Here is an 18139-nt window from a genome sequence, read left to right on the forward strand (position 1 = left end):
TTATGAATTTGCTGGATGAAAGGTACTCAGATGTTGCTATGTCCAAGTTGGAGACATTTCCTACTCTAAGATCTTTCCTTACCTGTGGCATTTCAGGGACCATGGCTGAAATATTCCTCATATTAATTTCCACTTTTTATTTATTTTCTCTTCTTTATCTCTCCATCTCGACAGAGCTTTGTCATTAGCACTAGGATCTGGCTATCCTGATCAGCTATCCAAGCCCCCAGGCACCTTCTGCTCCTTGGTCCTGCCCATTACATTGACTGGGAGTGCACCTCCAGAACAAGCAGCCCTGGTTCCCATATATCTGGGCCATGTACCATGCCACACAGCAGAAAGGCTTCCAGACTTATCAGTAGGGTAGGTTGGTCCCAGGAACCTCTGTTTCTCAACAGCTAAGATGTTTGCCTAACATCTTGGCTAAAAAACGGGCATATCAGAAAGTTGTGCTTGCAAGTACTAGGATACTCCCTGAACATATTTCCTAGAAAATCTGCCTTGAAAAATCTGCCTAGAAAAAATCTTGCCTAGAAAATCTGCACCTGGAAAATCTGCCTTCCACAAACCAGGAGCTGGCCGGTAAACACTGAATACATAGGTAAGTGCTGCACACTTGTGTTTCCACTGACTCTTAGGGAGAGTGAGAAGGAAATGTATTTTTATCACTAGTTTAACTTGTACCCTTATCTGCTACTGCAGGGAGTAATCAACTGATAACTTAGAAATTAGCCAGCTGCCAGTGTTTGATACACAGGATTACTGTGAATGGTCTGTTGATGAATGTCCCTGTGTTAGCACACAGCACAGCATGGGGACGGACCAGTGTAGGGAAGGACAGGGGACGCTTGTGTGCACTCCAAGGAAGACAGGTTCTGGCAGTGGTGATGTGTTGGGAGTTCTTGGTGGGACACACATTTCATCACATTGCTTAGTAGTAATTTTAGACATATCTGTCTACATTGGCCTCCACTACAAAATAGCAAGAGCCAAACACTGCACAGAGTTGTGTTAGTGTAATGCTAATGCAATGCATGAACTTCTGCTCATCTCATTATGGCAATACTTTTAAATTAATCAAGTCCCAACATGCCATCATATTAGAAAAGGCCAGGAGCAAATCCATCACTGGTTTTGCGCCCTTTATGTTTCCCAAAAGATCAGATCCAAATTGAAACAGAGATTGTCAAAGGTCCATCTCCATTGCTAACAATGGCAGGCAAGTCTGGAAATGCAAGGTCTTTGCTCAGATTGTAGGAAGTGAATGGAGATGAGTCATAGTACTATAGGAGCATCGTAACACCTGCAGGTAACAGTAGTTTGTGGTCATGAGAGGATTCCCATTCTGTATTTCTGTCTTCTGCTGAAGGGATTTACTCAGCCAAATGCATGCCACTCAGCTCAGGCAATAAGAGTTTCTATTAAACCAATATAAGGGATTACCCTCAGTTCTCTTCTAAGGTGTTTCAAGAAAAGAGGATATTGGGGTGGAGAGCTTCGCCAGACATGCAAGCATGCAGTGATAAAGTGCAGGATTTCATGGCCAAAGAGCTGGCCTACAAGCATGGCTGGAGTCCCTTGTAGCAGAGAACTTTCCATGTTCACTGTCATGTTCTGTCAGCGGCCAGTGGGGTTGCTGACAGATCCAGACTTGAAAACAAAATCTCAAGCAGGGCTTTTGAGGCAGGTGTGATATTTGTGTGGACTGGGATATAGTTTATTGTTTTCAATACTCTGAAATATTATCTTACCATCTGCTTTTTCTCACCCAGCATGCTGAGTTACATAACAGCTGAATTGTACTGAAATTTCTAGACAGTGCATAAAAAGTACAGGAGCATACCAATAATCCATCTTCTCTCATCACTAATCTAATTTAGCTGCTGGAATAACAAGCACATCGTCCTTTTTCTAAGCATGCGTTATCAGAGCCAGGGCTGTAAGGAAAGTATTTGGAAATCAGGTCTCCTGTCATTTTGAGACAGGGAAACATCCTTCCCTCTCTATGAGGATAGGAATTCTTTCTAGTACTCTAGAGGAAGTTACACCTGACAATGACCCAAATACAGATGAATCCCAAGGCTTTCTAAAGAGGCTATCCATGGAAAAGGCAACCCGAGCCCTTTAAATTCTGGGGAAAATCCCAGTACAGGATGGTGGTGCATTGCATCACTTTCCATTCCTGTGTAGCATTTTCTGGACTCGAATCCAGGCTGCGTGCAGGGCTAGGGTCAAGGGTTCCTTCGACAGAGCAGACAGGACCATTTTTGCCTTTGCTCAGCTTATTCACTGATGCTGAGCCAGAAGCAAGCATGAATCACATGGTAGACCATGGCACTGAAACACCCCTGGGAGCACTGGAAATGGGCAAGGCACTTGAGGCAAAAGAAGCACTTTGGCTCTTTCCACATTAGGACAGAGCCATGTCTTCTAGGCTGTAGATGCTGTCCCCAGGATTACATAGGTGTGCATGGGGATCCACAGGGTATGCAGCGTTTGTTCCAGTCTGCAGAACTGCCTGACCCTTTATCTACCTGCTCATCTTCACCCTACACTACTGCAGACTGTGCCCCAACCACCTTATTTCCTCCCCTGTAGAACAGGAATTTGTGAAGGACTTTGTCTATAGTGTGGCTCACAGCGGTGCTGTTGCAGTGATGGCTGAAAGCCTTGGAGTACGAGTTGCATTCAGACTAAGCTTAGAACTGTGCAAAGTGCATGCAAACTAGTGGTGTAATGGCATGCAAACTGGTGCTTTGCCCTGATTAATTTTTTTTTTAAAGCCCCAGTTTCTCCACTGCTTTACACCATGTATTGTCACTTACTGATGGGAAGTGAATATAAATCGACACCTTTCTGATTTGGTAACATTTTGTGGTGGCTTTGCACTGGCACGAAAAGCAAGTTTACATTGCAAACCTGCTGGTTCCCCTGCCTGAAGAAAGCTAGATGAATTTCACAGCTAATGCCTGCTTGGCAAAACAGACCTAAAAGCACAGTGAGGGCACAGGTTTCTTCACACTGCAAAGAACAAGTGATGCTCCTGAAAAACTGTGGTGAAACAGTCATTGACTTTAACTCCTTTCCAACATCGGTTCATTTTTCTCTTAGTTTAATGTTGAAAACAAAGTTGTAACTCAATCATCAACCGTGGAGTTCACCCCAGAAGAAATGCATGGACCACCAACAATGTGGACCAGGTGTGAATTATAAATAGCATCAGCAAGAGGCCTTCCGTGTCCCAGAGGCATTAATCCCACAGCCAACACTATTCCTTTTATATTTTTCTTTTAAGCCTGCCATTTTTAAGCCCTCTCAGCAAGACCTTCTCTTCATGAGGATTTCTACCACACCAAGCACTGTGATGCCTCTAAACAGCATGGAACCCCTATATTGGTACCACAGATGTAACAAGATTGGGCTTTGTACCTACCAGTTCTTTAGTAAAAATGACATTCTGGCAGCTGTAAGGCAGCTTTAGCTTGTCCCTTACAGTGAGCCAGGGTGCCATACCCTGAAAAAGAAGATGTATGCAGATAGCATCCTTGAGCTTTCCCAAACCATGAAATAGTTTCACCCAAAAGAAACTGAGAAAGGTAGATGGCCTTGAAGAGAGACACAAACCAATAATCTTTATTTTATACACAGGCATTTCAAGTCACGGTTGATTCATCTTGGGTCAGGAATGATATAAACAAGGGAGTGCAAGCATCCTTTTCTGACTCTCAATATTTTTTCAGATAAGAAAGCTTTTGTTTTCTTTTTCCTGTAAAAAATGGGAAGGGAGAGAAATCTTACCTTTATTTATTTATTTGTTTGTTTATTTACAATTCTTCATTAAAATTAAGGCAGAATTAGGAGATAAGCCCTTCTGGAATTAGGAAACCCTGGCTCTATTGTTGAAATATTAATGCAGTGCTCTATCTCACCTTTGCTACCTCATGTCTTTCATCCCAATCAGTCATCTCGACTGCACTGTAATGCAACTGTCATGAATCAAAACCTGCCTTTCTAAAGCAATAATACAAAGGAAGGAGAAAGCCCTCTGGTATGGCATCTGCACTGAGTATTGCTTGAAAGTAAGTGGGACCAGAGTAAGAACCAGAGTTCTTCCCTCCCAGCAGAGCTGAATCTGATCAGGGCTTAAGCTAATAAGATATCACAACACATTTTAAGCTTGTCTTAAGCTTACTTTTTCTCTAAGAGACCCTTCACCATGACAAGGTGCCATTTGCTGGTTTACTGCCTTCTAGTACCCCGAAAACATACCCCTGAAAACTCTACCAAGCCAAGAAGGGTGTTCATTTTCCTTGAGCAAGGATGCAGCCGTGAGAGGAGGCAGGCTCTGTCACTCTGGTCACCTTCAGATGCAACACACAGTTTCTGTATGACTTTGGTGACATCAGTAGTTTGGTTTACTTGTTCACAGAAGAAAGGACAGAGAAAAACTATGATCACCCATCTTTCAGCGCGAGTTAAAATACTCTATAAAAATAGTTAGCAAAAGTTTTTCTAGATCTACTTCAGCTTGAAAAGATACAGCTTTGTACAAAATGCCATATGTTGCCTGATGAAGCTTTCCTTTCAGATTGTAGTTTATAAATTCACATAAGCCTGCAAAAAGGAGCAAAAACAAATGCCCGGATTCAGTGAGTCAGAGAAAACGGGTTTTTTTATCTGGATTCTCTCATTGCCTTTTCTTCTCATGCCAGGTGCAGTGACAGCAAAATAAATTCAATTCACAGACTCCTATCATCCTCTGGATCTTTGGATCAGTTCTTAGTCCCTCCTGGCGTCATTCATTACTTCTGAGGATGAAGTCCTAAGCACCTGCTGTGGTCAAACCTGTTCTCACATCATCTTCTGAATGCAGTGACTTCAAGCATCTGAAATCATAGTCAAGACTTCAACCAAAGCTCCTTCTGCAGACCTGAGCTGATTTTTTTGAAAATGCCATGATAGTTGCTAGTTCTTAACTGATAGAGGAATTACCAAAGGTAGTCAGTGTTCTGCTTACAAGAAGATGCTATACAAACCTCGTGCTATACAAGAAGATGGGAGTTTTCCAGCAGAGCAGCAGTCTGGACAGGGGTGGCAGTACCACAGCATGAATTCCCTACTTAATCCCAGATTAGTTTTGATTTTTGTCTTGTTGTGTAAAATGGGGATGAATAATATCATTACTCTGTATTATCTACTTGGAATAACAAGTCTCTGGAGGCACATCTTTTACTATGCATGGTATTCATCCAGCAGCATTAACTGTATTGACACCTTTTTATGTAAAGATTAAGAATAGTTGAAAATCAAACCCAAATGGGGCAAGCCTGAAGATCATCTAGGTGTGGATTTACGGCTAAAGTAATTCCTGTTCCTCTGCTTTCAATAAAGATGTGCAACACTGTGGCAGTGGCAAGATGGCTAATGAAAACTTCACAAAAAGGGAAGTTATCCAGGGGGAAAGCAAGATTTCAGGAGTTTAATACACTTTACTTGGGGAATGAGTAATTTCTGCCTAGCTGTACTGAAAGAACATCTTAAACAAAATTGTCACATTTGAGATGATGCTACAGAAATAGAGGACTGCCAATGCATGACAGTTCTGAAAACGCTGAGAGCCAAGAGAGAAAAGATGTAGGTTAATACATACCCATCAGTCTGACCCCTAACGGTGTGTAAAATTTTAGAACAAATTTTGTCTGCAGGCATAAGTAAAGACATGGGAAAATGTGGCAAGAATTTACCAAAAGTGGATTATACTTACCTCTGGTAAGAAGACTAATCTTCTAGATGAAAAAAAACGCTACTAATTTGGGACTTTAGGACAGCCTTCAGTACTGTGTCCCAAAGGAAAATTGATAATTATGCTGGAAAAGGGATTATCACAAGATTAAAAAGGTGATTGCAGGGCTGGCTAATAGGGAGAAGAGATCATGCTGCAAGGGGGACTATCAGGCTGAAAGACAGTTTGCATTGGAGGTTCTTATGGACAATACTTATCTTAATTTCTGTTAGTGCCATTTGGAAAAGACAGAAGCATGCTCATGACATTTGCTAATGATTAAGGAGCATCATCAGAGGAAAATGGGAATAAGGGGATGGGGTAATAGGAATAGAATAAAATGTAGTGGTACACAGTGCAGGGTCACAGACTTGCAAAACCTTTTACTACAGTGGGGACTTCCATTCCACTTGCCTTTGCAACCAGGGAGGACAAAGAAAGAGAGGAACCCCATCTTAATGATCTTAATAATGATTATGAGTAACCAATTTGCTATAAGCTTGATAACGTGACCCCAGGATATACCAGACATTTACAGTACAGAAAGGAGAGTATTGTACTGCACAAGATATCTAGAGTAAACTATACCGTTCTGGTCACCCATTTTCAAGAAAGAAAAGCTGGGAAAAAAAAACAACAGGATGATAAAAACAATTGTGAGCCTGTCTTTAATGACAGGAGATTTTGAGCTTGGCTTCTATGACTTAGCAAAATAAATGTCAAGAGGAGATGACAGTGGGCCCTATAAATATATCAGGAATACAAACATCAGAGGGGAAAAGTTATTTTAAGCTGAAAAATAATTTGTCAAAAGAACAAGTAGGTATAACTTGGCAATAAATAATTTTAGCCTATAAATTAGGAGGTCTGTAATCTTCAGAGAGAGGCTTTGGACCAATCTTTCAGAAGAAGGAGGAAAAGACTGACAGGCATCTAAACGACTCTGATGTGGTTACCTGCAATGGCAGAAAACTGGATCCTCTGACCAGAAAGCCTGGTCAGGGAAATTTCTGGTCCTGTAGGTAGTAGTACAATGTAATTCCTAAATGTTAATCATGCAAGTGGCAACAGCAATTGGCTATTAATCAATAATATTAATTAGTGTCTGGGATGACTGGATGTTGCTTGTGATTGGATAAAACCAGGAGGACAGACGAACCTCTTCTCTTTAAGATAAGACCCCAAAGGAAAAGCATGTCTTTCTAGGCTTGGTTTTCAGAGAATGGTTTTCCTGATTTCTCTTTGTTTGGGTAGCACAAACGTAATTAATCCAGACTAACCCGTTTTGTGGAGTTCCTGTGATAGTGAGGTAAGAATCAGGTCCAACATCTCTGAATAGGTCCAGGGTATACTAATTGTCATATTAAGATTTAAAAATTTTAAACGCTTTCTTGGCAAAACTGAAATGTAACTTTTCTCTCCTATAAAGCTTCATGAATGTACAACATGATTCCTGGATAGAGATCACATCAGCTCCACAGTTATTAATTTACAGGTTTCTCACTGACCTTAGCTCAGCTCTGGGAATGGTGCCAGCACAATTACAGTAACTCTGAACAGCGCAGACATAAAGCTCCTGTATTTACCCTGAAATTGTGCCAGATTTTTCTCTTGCTCAGTGATGGAAAGATGTATTTCTTCTTTGATTGGTTTCAAATAACTCAGGCAGAGTTAGCCGTGACAAGATTATTTCCAGCGAAAGAAGGAAAAGAAGTAAATTACCATGCAGATGTGTGCATACATGATACACTTACGCCACAGATAACCTTCAGGAAGTGTGCCACAAGAAGAAGTGTGGGGGAAACTGAGTCAAGGTGACTTGAGCCAGTTACCTGGAAGATAAATGACAGAGTTGGGAGTAAAATTCAAGGGGCAGATGCTTGATCCAGTGTTGTTTTCACTGAATCATGCTACCTTCCTGGAGCACGTCAAGGCCCATTGCCTTCCTTCCTGTGAAGATGGGCAGCTGGACTGCAATGACACCAGGTGGAGCGGAGTGTGCTCATCACCTTGGAAAATTAGGCCCCTGGTGATTTTGTCTGACGTTAATTGACTGTTAGACCCTGCAAGAGGAGAGTCAACACATTTCCTGACCTATGGTCTAAGATAGAATTTTCCAAACCCGAGAGTAAATTTAATGTTGTTGCAGAGGAAACGCTGATGCAATCCACCAGCAACTGCTGCTCTCCAACATCCTCGCAAAGGTACAATATATATTGGAGGTGTGAGGGGGTGAGGGTATTCAAAACCCCAGCCTCTTCTAAATGGCAGGCAGGACACTGTGTCTTCCCTCCAGACTTCTTACCTTCCTGCTCCCAACACTGCTAAGGGCTGCTCCCAAGAAAACAGTGGGTACCATCCTGAAAGTAAACCCCTAAAAAAGCAAGTGTCTCATGTGGGACCACTGAGGGTGTGATTGCATTTTTTGAGGTGCCTGATTTATGAATCCTATATCTAAAGTGTGGAAATGTGGATTCCTCCTAAGTGTGAGTGAGAATGGTAAGAGCAATGTTCTGGATAAATATATTGTGATGAGTCTAAAAGGTCAGGTAATGCATGTGTTTGAAGAGGCAAATTTAATTTACGGACAGATGAGTCTGGATGATTGAATTAACATGATTTAATAAATTACTGCCTCTCAGTGGAGCTGTGAAAACTGACTATATTGTGTGTTAGTCCCTTGCTTTTTTAAATAAATCATATTAAGGGAAAGCAAACGTTTGGTTTAGAGAGTGGAAGGGCTATTAATGTGGTCAGTTAAGATGGCTCTGCAGATGCACGGTAACTCGTTAAACCACAGGAAGTTAATCCCGTACGCTACTCTCTCTGTGCCCTGGGTGAGTACTTGGCACCGATGGCACTGGGATTTTCTGATGTCCCAGAAAATTAGTAAGCAGTCCCACCCAAAACTAGTAAGTATTCTTTACTTGTATTGGCATTGAATAGCGAAAAAAGAATATGATGATGCCATGGCAATCTCCAAGCAGGAGATGGTGAATGGGGAAAGAACAGCACATTGCTGCTCATGGAGCTGCACAGGAGTTGCACTCCTGCACCAACTGAGATGTTTGGTCATGTCACCAACAAAGGTTGAACGACATCTGCTGGATCCAGATTATGACAAATTTAATTCTGCTGTGTCTAATCTTTAGAGCACTCTGGTCTGAAAATCTAGTCTTTTAATCTGTTTGCGTCTTGTTTTTTTAAAATGCAAAATGATTTGGTGAAACTAGCCTTGTTATGTATCACAAGTGGTATTTTTCAGTCCCCAACAGTCACTCACCGCTTCAGCTAATGGAGTGATTGCCTCAGGGAAGCTGTTCCCTGCATACAGGCTAATGGCAGGGGTGTGGAATCAGCGTCGTGCATGATGGCTTTATTAGTTATCCATCAGCCCACACAGAATGTTTCTGATGTTGTTGGAAAGAGATGCCCTCAACACCCCTCCTACTGTCACCCCATCTCCTTCAGCCATGTGATCACCTGCCACCCAAATCCCATGCAGGGTCCTGCTGCATTTCCCGTCCCATTCCTGTCCTTAACAGGACAGGTAGAGGAGGTAGGTCGAGGGAGGTGATTCTGCCCCTCTTCTCTGCTCTTGTGAGACCCCACCTGGAGTACTGTGTCCAGCTCTGGAGCCCTCAGCACAGGAAAGACATGAGCCCTGGAGGAGGGCCATGAAGATGATCAGAGGGCTGGAGCACCTCTCCTATGAAGACAGACAGAGAGAGCTGGGATTGTTCAGCCTGGAGAAGGCTCCAGGGAGACCTTGTAGCAGCCTTCGAGTAGTTAAAGGTGGCCTACAGGAAAGACATGGAAGGGACTCTTTATGAGGGAGTGCAGCGATAGGCGAGGGGTAATGGTTTTAAACTGAAAGAGGGTAGATTTAAATTAGATATTAGGAAGAAATTCGTTACTGTGAGGGTGGTGAGACACTGGAACAGGTTGCCCAGGGAAGCTGTGGATGTCCCATCCCTGGAAGTATTCAAGGCGAGACTGGATGGGGCTTTGAGCAACCTGCTCTAGTGGAAGTGTCCCTGCCCAAGGCAGGGGGTTTGGAACTCGTTGGGCCCTTCCAACCCAAACCATTCTATGATTCTGTGATTAACCCCATGCCCACCCCTGCTCGCTCCACTCGTCTCCTGCTCTTTACGCCTCCGCTCTTCCCCCTGCGACCACCGCTCCCTCCTCTTTCCAGCCAGGACGGGCGGGCACAGCAGGGGGCGGGGCCTCGGTGCAGGGGGCGGGGCCTCGGTGCAGGGGGCGGAGCCGCCAGCGCCGGGTCAGGTGGCGAGGCCGCGCGCGGTCGCAGCGGCGGTTGCCAGGCGACGGTGGGTCTCCGCGACGCACAGCGGCCCCGGCCCGGCCAGGCCCGGCCCGCAGGTAGGAGCCGGTCTCCCCCCGCCACCAGCAGTCAGGGCCGCGGGGAGCGGTCGTGCTTCTCGTCGGGGGGAGCGAGGGTGGCAGCCTGGAGGTCTCTTTGTGTGCGTGGTGGGAGTGGGAACCGGCGTCAGGAGTGATTTCCCCTCTGATACCCAATATTTGCACATGTACGTTTAAGGGCCTTTAAAAAAAGCCTTTCTGGTGACCACGTTGGTATGGTACGAGGCTAATGCACCCCACGGCTTGGAGGCCCCAAGAGCGTGCATTGCTGTAGCAAGACCCACATGGAGGTGGAAGCACCTGAAGTTCTCCGTTTATGTCGGTGTTGATAATGAATCTGGATGGCGTGTTTAAATTTTATGCTGTGGTAGAACTCTGAGGAGAAAAATGCTGAAGAATAAATAATCCTGGGCACTTGCAAGTTGTAGAAGCATCCCTGGGTATTTCACGTTGAGAGAACGTGGCTGCTCCATAGCATCTCCTCAGCTTCTCTGGAATGACTGAAGAGACTGGCCAATGCCAGGTTTATAGGCTTTAAGCTTTGTTCAGCTTTTTGCGGAAAGGGCTCAGGTATGGTGCCTGTCCTACTTAGGGCCGCTTTGTGGTATGGAGAATGGTCTGGGGATCAACCCACTATCAGCCAGCGACTCAATGACACTCACCCAGTTTTTAGCAGACAGTGGTTAGTTAACTGGCTATCTTAATCTCTCCCTTTGAAGTGTCTGTGAGGCCTGTGCTATCCTGGCTCTGCACCCATCTTCTTCCTGACATCAGTGTTCCTGCTCACCAATCATTTTCCATTCTGACTGCTTTTACAAAGCCAAATTTTCTGATGAGTGATAGAGTGAATATGTATTAAATGTTGACTTCAGCCTTTTACCCTGTGCTAGCCTGATGACAATGTTTTCTCCAACACAAATTGAACTTACTCCTACAGCCTAGGAAATTACTGTTCTTTGAGTAAGTAATTGTTCAGTAAATAACTTTTTTTTCCAGATATGTAAATTCTTCTGTACCAAATCCTTCCCCTTCTCATGATCTCCTTGGGAGACTGTTTTCAGTTACACTTTCATTAAGCTCTTCTAGGCTGTACTGCTTCATGTCCTGTTACACTTTTAAGACCCTTTGAGCATGGACTTTTGCTTCTACGGTAGATAAAGTACTTTTTTATTATTAATTGTGGAGTTCTCAGTGTCTGGGTTGTTGTTTTTTTTTTCCTCTTGCAGACTGTGTTCTTACTGTTGCTTTAGCAGGATATGGAGCAATCAAACAAGAAATTGCATTATGAGCATCTGCATCACTCAAGATAAATGGAGATGAACGGCTGTGACTAGTAAATGAAAATTGCTGTAGGAGAGGGATGGGAAACGAAAGAGGCAGAACAGCAGTGGCATTGGAAGAAGAGGTAAAATACTTTGAAATGTGCAAGAGACTGAAAATGTTTCAGAACTTCTTTTTAAATTACTCTCCCATTTAATTTTATTTCTCTGCTTTGTGTTATTTTGTCTGATTTGAATTTGCCTGAAAGAACCTGGATTAAAAGTGCAGCGTTCGGGCATGTCAGATCTCACAGTTGCTGTCATTGGCAGGTTTTGTTGGGGGGTGTGGGTTTTTTTTCTGGCCTTTGTGTTCTCTCTCTCGGCTTAAACGCTGAGAATTACTATCCTCCTATAGGTCTGACCTCTCAAGACATTGATATGTGGATACATCCACGTATGGGCAGTTCAATTTGTTAGTTTAATTGTAAGCTACAGTCAGCGGAAGAGAGAACAGGCTCTGCCCATGGCCTGGGACGTCATCAGCTTACACAATTTGAGCGACCTGATCGTGTATAAAAGCAGGATTCAGATTCAATGTGAAACCAGATGTGAGTTTAGCACTGGACTGGAGTGATGTTATTATTTATTGTGATGATGATGCATGTGTTTATCTAACTGAAGCTCCTTAGGGGACATAGTTAAAGGAACGACATTTATTCTCTAAGTTTGAAGTAGTAAAATTTAGTGCTGCGAAAAGAAACATTATATAATATATCATATATTTGGGGTTGCTACATTTGTCACTAATGGGAATGGCTTAATATTTATTCAAGAGCAATTATGAAGAGCTTATTTTTTAAATCAGAAAATTTTTGAGCTTTTCACAGAAATTAATTTAGGTACCTCTACATAATTTTAATTTGCTAGTAAAATGGTTAGTGTTTTTATACCTTCTGTAGATTTGTATGTTGGCTTGAAAAACAATTGGGAGCAAAATCTATCTTATATCAGTAGGGTCACAAGTACTTGCTATAATACAAATTAGAAGACCAGATTTGCCACGGCAGATGTAATAAAGGCTAATGTATCGTTATTAAAAGGAAAAGATTGTGGACCTTGGCCAGTTCAATGAAGCATTATTTGATTTTATATTTTTTTTAAAAGAAAATTTCAGAAAGCACTCGTTCCTTTAAGAGTTCATTAAGCTAGTGCTGTGGTTTAAATTAATATCTGTACCTTGGGAATAGTTGGAAAGAATAACGTTATAGTTGAATACTTTTTATTTTAACAAAGCTGGAACTATAAATGTTAGAATTGCCTAGATTCTTCTGCTTCAGTGACATCTCTATTTAAAGCAGGATCTGTGTGTGTGACAGGCACAGATAGCTAATGCCAAGGTACGCAGGAACCAACCTATCCTCTTCCCTGTTTAACATCTGGACACTTGGATAAAAACTTGTGGCCATGAAGAGCCAAATACTTCCTGATACTTCATTACCTTGAAATGGTGAGGGACTTACTTACTCTTATCTTCTCCACTAACTAAAATGACTGTAGTATCATTTGGCAACCTTCTGGCAGTGAATGCATAGGCACTTTGGAGCTCTTTTTTTCCATAGCCCCTGTTGTTCAACAGCTACATCCTACCCCATCCTACCCCTATGCATTTTCTTCTCTGGGATCACTGCTGCTTGGACGATGGCACAGTTTGAACTCAACTTTGTGCACGGGGGTAATACAAAGTCCCTGAAGCTCCCAAGGACTGTGTGGGACATAGATCCCAAGGCTAACCTACCATGGTCATGACAACTGTAGAGCAGGATTTACACGTAATACCAAAGGAGCGTCAGGCACTCTTACAGCTTGTAAAACCATAATAAAGGAAGGTAAGCAATAAGGTAAATTGGTACCATTGCTTTATGTACAAATTTAGGTGCTTGAACCAAGGCCTCAAATTGGCTGAACCGTTAAACAAAACCATCTTTTTAAGCATTCAAGTCATTCAATGTAGTTAAGTCAGTGAATTTTTAATTATGTTAGACAGGATATTGATAGCTTTGTATTTCAGCATTCTCATAAAAGCTTTTTTTCTTTAGTGGGGCACACAAATGGAATATTTATGAATGCTCTTTGTAGTGTTTACATGATCCCTTGATATTAAAGTAGCATTACTGGAGTAGTTTTTACCTCCTGCTTAACAAAAACAGAAGATTAAAACAAGATCATTTAGATGTATACGGAAAAGAAAGATTCCCATTAATATCAGGTCAGATGTTTTCTTTCTCAACTTTTCAGAAGTTGCACCTGCTAAAATAGAGTGGTGTGTTGCAGGATGCTTTAGATGATTACATAAATGTATCAGGAACTGTTTTTGCCATTAGGGGTGGATTATTGTAACAGTAGTTTCCTGATGACTTCATAGTAAATTCCAGCTGCCCAAACAGTTATTTTCCAGGAGAGGTTATCTGTAGTGCACTTGCACAAAATTATGCTTAAAAGGGCACTTGTAGTTCCCTTGGGACTTACAAACCAAACCTTTTGTCAAATTCTTAGTAAATACAAAATTCTTTGTTTTCATTCTGTGGCATTACTATAATTTGTGATTCTGGATTAAACAAATAAAAATTACATCATGTCGGGCAGGAGAAATGGAAGTCTGCAGTGCAGCCTTCCTGTCATGAAGGGATAGATAGCACAATAGTTCTCAAATATTTTTTTTTCCTAGAGAATTTTTAGGCTGGTGACACAAAGACAGGGGCATACAGACTGCAGTACCCTACCTGAAATGGCACTCCTCCCTGGCCACAGGAGCTCTTTGAAGGAATGGGTAGCCACAGAGCAGGAGAGGATGCTGGTTGAGAAGCTGGCCTAAGGGAGTAGAGATCATTTTTACGTGGCATGTTAATGCATAGAGGTATATATCTTTCCTAGAGTAAATCTGGATTGATTATTGTTGTTTGGGGTTCTTTTTTGTTTTTAAATGGTAGCCTAATTGCTTGGACAAGCTCTTTAGGTAATGTCTTGAAGGCTGCATTAGACATCATCATGCCTAGTCACACAATTCAAAGGGTCTTTCCCAGACTTAAGAAGCCATAATTAATATGGAGTCAAAACATTTCTGGCAATTGCTTCATTTGAAATGCATATTAATATATATTTAATGAAGAATACACAATCCTATCATTGACTCTTTGATAAATCTTGTGGCAGGAAAATCAAATCTTGGAGTTTTACCAGTTTGTCAGACCCTAAGAACATCAAATAACTACTCTCTGCCAATAGCATTCTGCAGGGATTTCAAATAACATGTTGTTCCAAGGATCATTTCATTTTAATAATCATCTTTATTACATGTATTAGTCTATATATGCAGAAAATGTCATACAGTTTTCCATGAACTTTCACAAAATGTCTGTGAGTTGAATAGCTTATCATCATCACACTCACTTTGGGAAGGAGAGTGACAGCAGTGGGGAAAGTTGGTAGATTAACTATTCGTAGAATTCAAGATCTTCCATCTCACTTCTCTGGTCATTGATTTCTCCTGCACTCACTGATTATCTGCTTCTAGTTATCCATACATGTAAAAGCCTGCCAAGTCAATACCTATGATGCAAATCCTGCAAGAACTAATTCCTTGATTTCTTTCATTCTTTCGTTCTTCTCAATATTCACATGCAGGACAAAACTCCATATTTTTTTTTCAGCCATTTTCTCTTTCCCTGACACACTTACCTACTTAGCGGCATTGCTTTGCTCTCCCATTGAATTCATTGAAGGTTTGTGTTAGATGCAGTTAACTTCCATCCTTCTTGGTTCCACAAAGTCTTGCAGGAATGATCTGCATTACTGTTCAGCATATAGATCCAGCATCTATCTAATATGACCGTCTTCTCTGTGGAAGAATCTTCAGGTCTGTGACTTCTCAGACCTCTTTAATGACAAGGAAGTCTTTCCAGTCCCTGTAAACAATCCCTCTGAGGCTGATGTTAGTTTGGGTCAGTGGTTCTTTGTCCTGTGCATTTGCCAGAGCCATAGATTTCTCATTTGCTCTTTAGCATTTTAAACGAGTGGGTGAGGTGGCTTTACTGGCATGATTTTACCCGTCTCAGAAAGCCCGGTAGACCTGATGAAAACCTGACTCCCATATCTGTAGGGAGAGAAGTTGTGCCAGGCCCCCTTCTCGCTCCTACACAGTGTTGGAGATTTTGGAGGTTTATGGATTTTTATGTAAGATTGGTACCTCACCACTAGGATTCTTGCACTCAGCTTTTCTATATTCCTCATTTTGAGGATGTTATTTTGATCCATGTTGAGAAGAAGATTCTTTCTTCTCTGGAGAAAGTTTTGAAGTGATGGAATCACATCCAAAATTAGTTTTGTTTGCTGACAATAACTCAATTTGATCCCAGACAATTTGTAATGAAAATACTTTTCTACTTGCTAATCCAATGTTACAATAATTACAAGCAGCAGATCAATAGCGGGAAGTATAGAATTGGAAGTGTTACTTCAGATATTAAGCCACAAATTGATCTCCCTGTCAAACCTTAAGTAAGTGCTGTATCAACGCATATTTCAAAGATTGGAGGACATTCTGAAATGTAATAGTGATGGACTGAAGAAAGAAGAACAATAACTTGTTTTATGCAAGTGTATTAACTCTTTACATCCTGAATCTACACAGTCCTGCTATTATCTTACTATGTTTTGCACTCGTGTTACATCAGTGATTTCTGACTATTGCTCCACTTGGCTCTGATAACATACAGGATTATCTCTGGATAATAATGATCCTCACTTGAGGAACCATCAGTACTTGCACAGGATCTAACCCAAGTCTTGTGCAACTGTCAAAGTATTCCAGCATTTATATGGCAGATATTCTAATCTAAGTCAGTTATTGACCAAAATAATTCTTTCTTAGGAAAATAAAGACAACACCAGAATACCTTCATATCACATAAGATTCTTGAATTTCCTTGAACAACTGATGACTATTGCAACTCAGTGTACTGACAAATCATACTGACCTGCTCAAAAGAAAGTAGAGGAAAAAAATCTGAGAAATTCTAGAATTCTTTGGAAAAAGAAACAGATAATAGGAATTTATGGCTTGTAGTTTTTCTCCCAAAAACTAAGACACAGCGTTTTTGAGATCACTTTTCCCTCTTAATGGGCAGAAGTATGAAAGTTGTCCTCATACTACTATAGGCACGTTGGGGTTTTAGAAGCTGTAAATGTCACTGCTCAATTTCCTTTATGGTGTTTATTTTATAAGCCATTAAGAAAGACTGAAAGGAGTAATGTGTTTCTAAAGAATTTCTTCTTGAATATGTTTTTCTAAGCATTGAAGTTGTGGCTCAGACATAGGACGTTTGAGAAGTCAGCTTCTTCTCTAGCAATGTTTGCCAGGTACATGCAGTGATCTGGGAAAAATAGTTTTTGCTTTCTGTGGTTTGCATCTCCCCTGACAAGCATCTGGAAGGAGCACTCAGGAGTGTGAGGTTTTTGTTCTTCTCTCCTAATGCTAGGAGATCCTGAAGAGAGAGGTTTGGTGGATCGTTAATCTTTTGTTGTTCTTCTTCAGATTAGGGCTGCTATTTTTTCTGACAGTGCTGTGTCTTTTGAATTTCTTTTGCTAGTGCAGAGATGAAGACTTTTGACTGGATGTGAGTAGTCAGAGCAGGAAGTCTCTTTGGTGTAAACCTCTCCCACCTACTAACTGGCCAGCCCTCTTGAGTAGAGATGACTAGCTGAGCAGTTAGAACTTCTTCTATTTTTCTTAACAGAAATCGTCCCTGTGTTTAACTGTTTATTAGTATGAGGTGGAAGGAAAGTGGTAATTCTCAGGTCTTGGCCACCACTGAAGCCTTGTCAGCCAGTTATGATTAGCTTGATTATTTAATTACTTTTCCAGCACTAAGAATAAGTATTGCTTCACAGTGGAGAACAGAGGAAAACTGCAGGTGTCTCTTCAGAAGAGCAAGAAGGCTTTTCTCTAGTCTAGCCTTTTGTTGTTACAGCAATGTTTCCAGCTGTGATACTTCCTTGCTGCCAAGTAGTAGTAAATAGCTGTATAAATCATAGTAATGCTTGTACCATTCGGGTACAGCTGATTGCTTTTTCACTCTAATGGGGGCACATACACTTATTCTCATATTTCAAAGTTAATTGTTAATATTTCTGTAAAAGGAATAGCACTGGGAATTGAAGAATGAACCCTTTTGAAGTGCTTCACCTTCAGACTTTGGATTTCATTCCTCACTTGAACCATACACAGTTTTGTTTCAATTGTATTTTATTTTTATTTTCAACAAGACTCTCTTCAGAACTGGAAGGCAGTAGCTATGGCCTGCCTGACCCAGACGGCAGTCAGTAAAAGTGCAGGTATGTTTAATTTAGGACAGCAAATACAGACTGCTGCTGCCTGTGCTACCTGCAGGCAGACCTCAAAATGCTGGAGAGAAGTGGTGTCATGTCTTGGTGGTGGCACTTGCAGCCTGGAGCCCAGCAGAGTTTTGCTGAGTGCTGTTTGCGTTTCTCAAGAAGGAATGGGTAGGTAGGAGGCCCATGTGGATGGGAAGCTCATTGCCACCAGAGAAGGGTGAGTGGAGTGCTGAGAAGACTAGAAAGGACTAGTGTCCCGAGTTGTTTGTTCTTGACTACCTTTTTTGTACAGAGCCATGGGTATGCCTGGCTTTTTTTATAACTG

The sequence above is a fragment of the Numenius arquata genome, chromosome 6 (assembly GCF_964106895.1).
Source record: "Numenius arquata chromosome 6, bNumArq3.hap1.1, whole genome shotgun sequence".
Classification (NCBI taxonomy): Eukaryota; Metazoa; Chordata; class Aves; order Charadriiformes; family Scolopacidae; genus Numenius; species Numenius arquata.